Below are 9,255 nucleotides of genomic sequence, written 5' to 3'. Positions count from 1 at the left end.
CAGAGGCTGTAACAGTCATCTGACCAGTAAGTAATGAGGAATTTTGTCGGTAACAAAACTATGTCTTGCTTTGTGACATTTAAGTCAATATTAACCAAGCCAGGTGGCAAACTGACAGAAGGTTTGCTAATTTGCAGACATCCAGTACTCGAGTTGAGGGGGGATGGGGGGGGATAATCAATGCAGATAATTTCGCTCATGTGCCACCCCTAGAACACCCCCACTTTTTAAAGCGCTGTGACGCCCCTGGTGTATCCTCGGGTCTGTTTGATGACATGAAATTGCTCAAAATGCCTCTGGACTCTTTATATGTATCAAGCATTCTGTCATAATGATTGTCTATATACATATGACAGTGGAATCGCTGAGGTTTCTTCCATTTTTTCCTTTTAAATGGTTTTCGATAGTGTAGGATAGATGGTGACATATGCTGTACAGATTATTCAGCCCCTTGAGGCAACTTTGACTTGATGTTATACACTTGTATAAATATGACTGGACGTCTCCAGTCAGCAGATTGGGAAGCATAAATGAAGCAGCTGATGCTAATCAGCTTATAAAAGCCCATGTTCAGTGTTCTGCCTGAACTAATGCTATTTCCCATCTACTGTGAAATCCATGTACAATATGTGAAAGTGCATTTCAGTGTTGGTTTCTTTCATTCATACTCAGTTGTTTTTGTGCTTAAACCAAACCATAGCAGTGTAAGATGTCATCCTGGTGATAGGGCATTCACTGTGTTGTCCTGGAGAGCTTAGGGGTGTGTCTATTTGTGTTGAACTCAACCGTTTTAACAAAGCCACAACACAACAGGTAGAGTACTACTGAGGCCCAAAATCTGATCACATTTCTGACTTGAAGACAGTTTGTATGTAACCTAATAACCTAGTAATTCTTCCACATAGCGCATAGAAAGTCCACTGTTGACTGCTGAAACAGAAGCTTTTACAAACGTCACGATACATATAGAAAGGCTTGTCAGGTTTGTGAAAAGTTATGTTTGACTCCATCGTCACCAGGGACGCTGGAAGTAATTCACAGTTGGGGGGGCTGAGAAACGTTCCGATTACGTCATAATGCGAAAGGGCAACATACATAAATAAATAACGTTCTCGATAAAGGTGTTACACTTTGTTATTTATATGCCTAGTAATCATGTGATACAGGCTATAATTTACAATGAGATGTCATTACAACCAACCTGTATTAGACTTACAGAGGTTTTAGAAATACATCATAAGGCCAACTTGATGGCAATGTAATGCTCAACTCAGGAATGTGAATGTGCTTCATTGAATCACACATGAAATGCAAGTATTTCTCAGAATATGTCTTTAATTAAGACCTCGTATATTTAATTTCACGCACAAGGTACTGAGATTAGGCACTAGACAGCGTTATAAACAAGTAACATAGTGTTGACTTTTTAAACCTTCTCTCGCTCCGAACTGGCGTCGGAGAGTCCAGGCAAAAGTGTTAGAGGAAAGAAGGACAAAGAAGTGGCTTTCGTGCAAAACCGCACATTTCATTCCTCTTTTTTATCAAAAAGCAGAACACACACCGGGCCGATTCAAAACCTGACTGGACACTGCTGCGGGCTAAAACACTCGGGCATTCACATGAGCTAACGCTGCTGTGTACATCTAACACACTGGATGTGTACCCCTGCTCCTGTGTTTACCTGTTTGCACCTGTACGTCACACACACAAACGCCGGGCCACCTTCTTAAAGGGACAGTGCGGGCCGGTAACAATAGCCTAGATGAGGCTAACTGATTTTATAGTTTTTACAAACGTTAAGAAGAAAAAAAAAACTCCTTCCTCCGAACTCCAAAGCCTTATTTAAAGTCTATCTCTCTTTCTCTGAGAGTCTGGTGGTTTTAAACCACCCTGCCTTGACGTCCAGAGTAGACGCTTGAAACGGTCGATACGTGTTTGCGGTACTAAATTTTGTGAATCAAATCATGCTTCTGACATTTATAGTCAAATATGTTGTTTGAGTTATGTAAATAAAATGACAATAGTATAATAATAGTGTGATATTTTTTTATTTTTAACAGGTTTTTTTTTGCATTTCCATTCAGCCTCTCACCACCAGGGGGGCTGCAGCCCCCCCAGCCCCCCCACTTCCAGCGTCCTTGATCGTCACATGAAGAGCTAAACAATAAGACCAACATAATAACATACAGGTATAACAGGTTTTTAATGATGTCTATTACGTCAGTGAAGCACTTCACTTCAGCTTCATTTGGATTGGAGCCAGGCAGCTACACTCAAACTGCTCAGGAAGAACGACAAACCCATTTCATTTCATGTTGTGCATCTTTCAATTGTCCCATATCTGCGGACATATTGTCTTCTAGTAGCATCTAATTGACCCTCATTAAGTTTTTGGTGACAGATTTGTGTGCATGTTTTTTTTTTTTCTGTTGTGCCGAAACAGTTTAAAGGACAGTGGCTGAACTGAACCATGCTGTCACTCCAAAATTAGAATTGAGCATTGGGACTGTCTCACTCGCATCATTTTGTTCTTTAATCAATCACTATCATTAATGTAAAGCATCAACATGTCATGTCATCTATTGACTGTCTGAAAGTGTTGTCTCCAGGAAAGGTTGGAATATTCAGAAGAGTGTAAAATGATGTGGAGTGGGAAGTGGAGACACCACAAACAAACATTCAACTGTATTCAAAAAATGTCACAGTGCCACAGTTCGTCAAAAAATACACAACACAGCAGAGAGTACCTACATTAACCAGGTCATCCAGAGAGCTAGGCAGGTCGGGATCACTCTTCCTTTTCTTGTGGTATCATATCGTTGGCAGTTGTGTATTCGTCTGGTGTCTGAAGGAACACTATGTATGAGAACAACTTTTAAAGAGTTCAACTCAAACAAAGAACACGGCTACTCTACCATCAACCTCCATGCTGGACCATCAGCAGCTTCCTCCTCACTGAAGAAGTGCTTGGTGTATTTCCCAGCGCAGAGCAGGTGGTCCTCCGGCTGACCCAGAACCTCAACCATGTGCTTCAGACAAAGAATAATCACATCAGTTGACAATCTGCATTAAGTTTCCATCTGCCTGTGGACATCTGTCTGAGGTAGCTGACCTACCATCTGATATTCACAGACGAAGGTGAAGAGGTGATCAGCGAGGAAGAGGTAGGCCAGGACGCAGCCAACTCCCCACACATCAACAGACTCAATGAAAAGCAGGCCGAGACCAACCTCTGGAGCCCTGAACAGGGAAGACAAGAAGATGAGAAATCTGTTGGCAAGCTTAAGAAGAAAGAGAACATTGTGATATTATTCTATATATAGAAAATTGACTCAAACTCTGCTAGATTAACAGATGAAGATACCTGTATCCTGCTGATTGAACGGTCAACCCAGGCTGGACATCGAAACTGAAATGGCTTCACCAAAGTTTGATTAGTCTTCTGCTGGTTGACTAAAATGACATCATGCAGGACACCAAGACCCTTGAGGGCATCCAAAGCCACCAAGGACAAAACAAGAAAGGTCTGAGGTTTAGTGTTGTTGAGTAAGTGTTAGGCTTCAGGTTTTCTTCATTTATGAGTATAAGAACAATAGATACATGGTTCCATTTTTAATGATGCATACCTGCTGTGCAACTGGTCACACCTCTTTCACAGACAGTGGATTCCAACTTTGTTCTTGTAGCAGATCATGGAGACTCCCATCCAGCAACTCAAATTCTAGACAGATCTGTCCCATATGATCAAACCACTCAAAGAACTTCACAATGTTCTGGTCTGGATTCAGGACACTGATGTGTTCTAACATGGACAACTGGAGAGAAGAGAGGAGACATGAGACAGTGTAGCATACATACTATGATAGAGGTTACCTATTTCTCTGTGCCCTTGATATCATCCTTGTACTTGAGGATCTTAACAGCAACTGTCTCTTTTGTCTCCAGCTTTTGGCATGTAAAGCAGCCTTCACAAATGAACTCCAGAATAGAGTAACTTGAAATTCTGCTGAACAGAACTTGACATGCCTCAATCTCAATCCCAAGGTGTTGTTGGTGTGATTTGTGAGGGAAATATGTGAAGTTAAGTGTTCTGTCTGTGAGGGTCATTCAGTCCACACAACATGAACAAACACACTCCACCAGACTGTGTTAAAGAATGTATCAAATAACTAAAGATTTTCTCACCTTTTCAATGAATTATTTTTAAAACCAGACACATTTGAAAAGAGATTTAAGATAAGAGATAAAACCTTGTACAGAACGTGAGATCTGCTCTGTATTATATTTAGGAAGCAGCTTTAGGCTTGTTGGTTAAGAGCAAACGTGTGTCCTCTGTGTTTTCGAAGCAGATACATTCAGCACCATGTTCAATTTGGGGCGTTAAGTCTTCTTACCTGATGTATCAGAAGCATCTGGTGTCTGGCAGCAGTCACATTTTTTTTGTTATATCTTCACAGTTTAGGATTTTAAGGTTAAGAAGGACCTTCAAACTCGGCCGTTGTCAAATTCAGAATGTAAGACTGTCTCCAAACAACTCTTGTCTCAAAAGTGTGTGTGTCTCTCTCAGTACTCAGGGTGGAATGATTACAAATTTGCAAAAATAAACTACCAGTTTGATTTCATAGATTGAAAAGACAAAGAAAAGTGTCAATAGAACAGCTGTTCAGATCATCCTCCTGTAAAACACTGTTGGTCAAGTATTTCAACTTGATGGCTGCATTAGAGAACATGGTTATGTGTAGAGTGGTGCATTGTGTTATTTCTTTAGCAGGAGTCAAGTGATGTAACCAGTGACATGTTCCATAATTTATGAATGGGGAATATGACTTGGCTGCAGCTTGAAAACATCTTTTTCTTGAATTAATGCGTATGATCAATCAGTATTGGTAAAATGACTGAGAGCAGATATAAAGAAATGTTCAACATTTAACACAGCTATAAGCCAAAGTGACTGATTGACCTTTCATTGAGATAAACGCTGTCAAACCCAACAAGAGCTAAAATGTGACTGAATATTCGACTTCAGTTGCTGACACATGCTGCTCTGCTGAATGTGACTATGACAGCTTTATAGGCAGAATACTCTTTCTGTGTTTGTTAGTTAGTTTGTTTTGGCCTTATTTTTAAATAGCAAGTATTTTTAATTGAATATGACATTGAAGTGAAACTCACAAACAAACAAAAGCGTACATTTCTTTAACCGAACACAGATGGCAAATGTAAATCATATCTGTGCCTAAATAGGCAACAACGAGACTGAAGTATAACTAAAGGCTGTTTTTCTGTTCATATATTGGTGATACTGGTAATTTGTCATTTTAGTTATTGGGACAAATTTGAAAGAAGGTATGTTTGAGAATGAGATTCAGAGCTAAGCTAAAATAATTTGCAGGAATTGAATACAGTCGTCCCTCGCTATATCGCGGTTCACTTTTTGTGGACTCGCTGTTTCGCAGATTTTTTTTGTGTAATTTTGCATGCTTTTTTTTACAGTGTACTGTACAGTATGAACGTGCATTGTGTTCTGCATCCTAAATTGGCTAAGGGCGAACCACACATGTGTTCTGCGTCCTGTTTAAGGGAGTACTGTACAAAATGCGTGTAAAAAGGTGTATAAAGGTGTGTGGTTAGGGGTTTTACGGCCTTAAAACATGTATAATAATTGTAAAACTTACTTCGCGATTTTGTTTATTGCGGGTTATTTTTAGAACGTATCCCCCGCGATAAACAAGGGACCACTGTATATGAATTGCTGTTTTCATTGTCTTCAAATTAAAACTGCTTAAATTGCTGCCTGTGTGGCTAAGATGATGGTTCTACTTATACAACACCGACAGCTGTCATCTACGTACGTTCTCTGATGATGCAGCCATCGTTAGACGTGTATCAGGAGGAAATGAGCAGGAGTAAAAGTGCAAACACCTTCACATCACGAGATGGTGATCGACTTCCGGAGTAAGGCGCCTCAGACCACAGTTTGTGAACATCCAGGGACTGGATATTGAGATGGGTGTTCTGTACTGGAAGGAGACTGAGGTCCTTTGGAGTGTCCAGGAAACCTTCTATGAAACTGTGGTAGCATCTGCAATGGAGGGGGGTAGCACAGAGAGAGATAGAAAAGGACCAGCTCTGTCCTGGACTGCCCCCTAGACCATAGAGGAAGTGGGGGAGGAGGATGTTAGCAAAGCTGACATCCATCATGAACAACTCCCTCAGCAACAGACTGCTACTCCCACCATGGAAGACTCTTCAACATGACTTCATCACTTTCTTTAGCACGGCTTAATGACTTTTTCTACATATTTCTTATTTATCTTATTTTATATCAGCCTTGCTGGAAGATATTGGAGCCTGACACAAGACTGACATAACAACAAATGGTCTATCAAGAAAAGTCTTGGAAACACAAGAGAAAATTGTACCTTCCACATTGGATGCAACCTGTTTAGGGGCCATGCTTTACCCATACAACACCTGACACACCTCTATGGAAAGGTATTTCCTTATACAGTGAACTGAGAATCTTCCATTTTCTCCTGAATCTCTCATCTTTCACAGTTTATGCTGAAAAAGAAACAGATTGTGACAAGCTGTAAAACCTTGAACGCCGTTGATTTCAGAAGACGTCGTTTTCTTGGGTTTCTTGAGGGTTATTCATGGCTACATGTCAGCACTTCTGTTAAAAGGGCTTATAGCTGACCTCGTCCACCGTCCAATCACAATATTTACTATCCGCTAAGCTCTGGACATATCACTGACATACAAATGTCTGTCTCTGCGGTTAGTTCCAGTCACATGGGAGGCCAGCTGAAATCAATAATCTTCTCTCCCAGGAGTCCTTCATGACTTGTCTTGGCTCTTTCTCTCTGCGGCTGTCCAGGAATTCAATCTATCTTCCCCTTCAGTGAAAGAGCTCTCGTGTGCCGCTGGCCTTGGAAGTGCTGAATGTCACGACCCTTTATTACCTGGACTGAGGAGATCTTCTAGCAGCTTCTTCTCCTGCTAACTTGTAAGTGACATAGCAGTGTGTGCTGTCTGCGGAGAGAGCAGGTAATTTTGCAATGTGCTGCATCGACCTTAACTTTAAACTGGCCCACTTAAACTTGACACAGGGTTCTCGTTTCATTTGAGCAGCCTGGGTCTTTTTCTAAAATGCCTCTCCCTTCCACTGAACCAATTTGAGTGATAGAGCACTGCAGATGGAATGGCCTGTCTCTACCGCAGCAATTTCTGGCTGTAGCTCTGGAAATTAGTTGCTGCAGCTTTGTGACGTTTAACATGCGCCAAATGCTTTCAGGGCAGCAGTGAACGACGTGTACCAAAGTGGTCCTTCACTTTTACAGTACTGCGCACTTCAGCCATGACATGCCATGCAAGAGCCTCTGTCATTTGTATTTTCACCACACTGTGAAATATGTTTTAAACACAAAACGCCCTGACTAGAGTTCATTCTGATACAAACATGGCAGTTTCACATGGTGGGCTACATGAAGATATGAAAGACTCATTCTTTGGTAACCAAAACAATTCTTATTTTCAGGTGCTTATGAAAACATAGATATGCAGATTATATTAAATTCCTTCCATATTCTGTAAATAGAGCTCCCTTATCTGACATACTGGACCTTTACAACGTGAATAAAATACAACTTTCTTTCCCTATATTTCCATGTATGAGTGACATGCTAAAAAAAACGCTGACTTTGGAAGGACAAAACTTCCCTCTGACCCGGCTCGTCTGGTGAGCAGTAACATAAGATAAAGATAAGAAATGAAATGGAAGATGACAACTGATTCAGGTTCGTCAGGAGTTTTTCTTAACAAAAGGAGGTGAGGCAAAAGGGAACAAATAAGTAAAAGAACAAATAAGTATAACAAAAAGAGAACTCTACACAGAGCCTATCATCTAACTTAAAAAAAAAACAAGAAATAAAAACCTCACTATCTAACCTGTTGAAAACCAAGAAAACACATCAAACATCAACAGCACCCCTGACTAGTGACTCTAACAAAAAATTACTCTCAATGTAATGAATGTAATTGTAAGTAAACCTAGCCCAGTCCAGTTTCACAATTTATTTTCTGCAAACAATCAATTTCATAATTTCTCAACTCGTAAAGCCTATCAGCTTCGTCCCCCACAATCGAGAACTGTTTCATCGCAATTTAAGATTTCCTACAGAGGTTCCAAGATATGGAATTCACTTCCTCCTCATTTTCTTAAACTCTCTCAACCAGCTTTTAAAAAAATCTGTTAAATGTATGTTGTGTAATCAAGAACTGAATGTTCCGTTTTAATCTTCATAACACCTTGATGTGTGTATATCCTGGATCTATGTGTTCAGCTGTGTTTTATTCTTGAAGTTGTCCTTAGTGTGTATGCCCTGTATAATACAGTAGCTTGCATTCTTATTCATACCCTGTAATTGTTTCAGGAGGTTCTCTTGACAAGCCCCTTGAGGGTTTTTTTCGGACCTCCTTGCATGTCCGCTGTGCATAATGTCCTTTTGCTGTTCGTTTGTTTTTTGAGTTTTTTCTTTTTTATTGTTTGTTTTATCTTTTATGGATAATGTAATTGTAACTGTGTACTAAATAAATCAAATCAAAAAGTCCCAATAATGTTTCTCCACCAACCTCCACAATTTTCAACACAATTTTGGGTACGAACAAAACGAGACGAGCTTATAGAACCATACACAACACAAGCTGCCCAGAACTGCGGACGCACAGTCCATTTGATTGAGGACTCCGATTGGTCGAACAACAGCCACACCAACACAGATGACAGGATACAGCACTCAGGAAGGCGGTCCTAACTCCAAAAGGGGACCAATCCTCGACAGGGGATCACACAGCTGGTTTTACCTAGAACACACAATACATACTAAACGGCCATAACAGCTTTATACTCAGAACATTCACAAAACAAGTTGTTGTATTGTTTTCATGTTTAGCATTGTACATTTTGATTTGGTGTGTTCTGGTATACACACCAAGGAATACGTATCAGATTTGCGTTGCTTCTCCTGTTTGCAGCGTTTAGAAAATTGTATTAACAGACTTATAATACATCAAACGGCAGAGAAAAGAAGACATGAAGCTAGTATAAGACAGGAAATGAACCCATCCTAATTTCCACATCCTCAAGGTCACAGTAACATTTCAATTTTGTTCATTTTCCCCATCATGAGATATGCTCGCATAGTTAAGCAATTCCCTGTGTGTGAGCTATAGATGTTCGGACATGACTGCAGA

This window comes from Larimichthys crocea, chromosome XIX (assembly GCF_000972845.2).
Source record: "Larimichthys crocea isolate SSNF chromosome XIX, L_crocea_2.0, whole genome shotgun sequence".
NCBI classification, from domain to species: Eukaryota; Metazoa; Chordata; class Actinopteri; family Sciaenidae; genus Larimichthys; species Larimichthys crocea.
The sequence above is the reverse complement of the archived record's forward strand: the minus strand, read 5'-3'. Positions refer to the sequence as shown.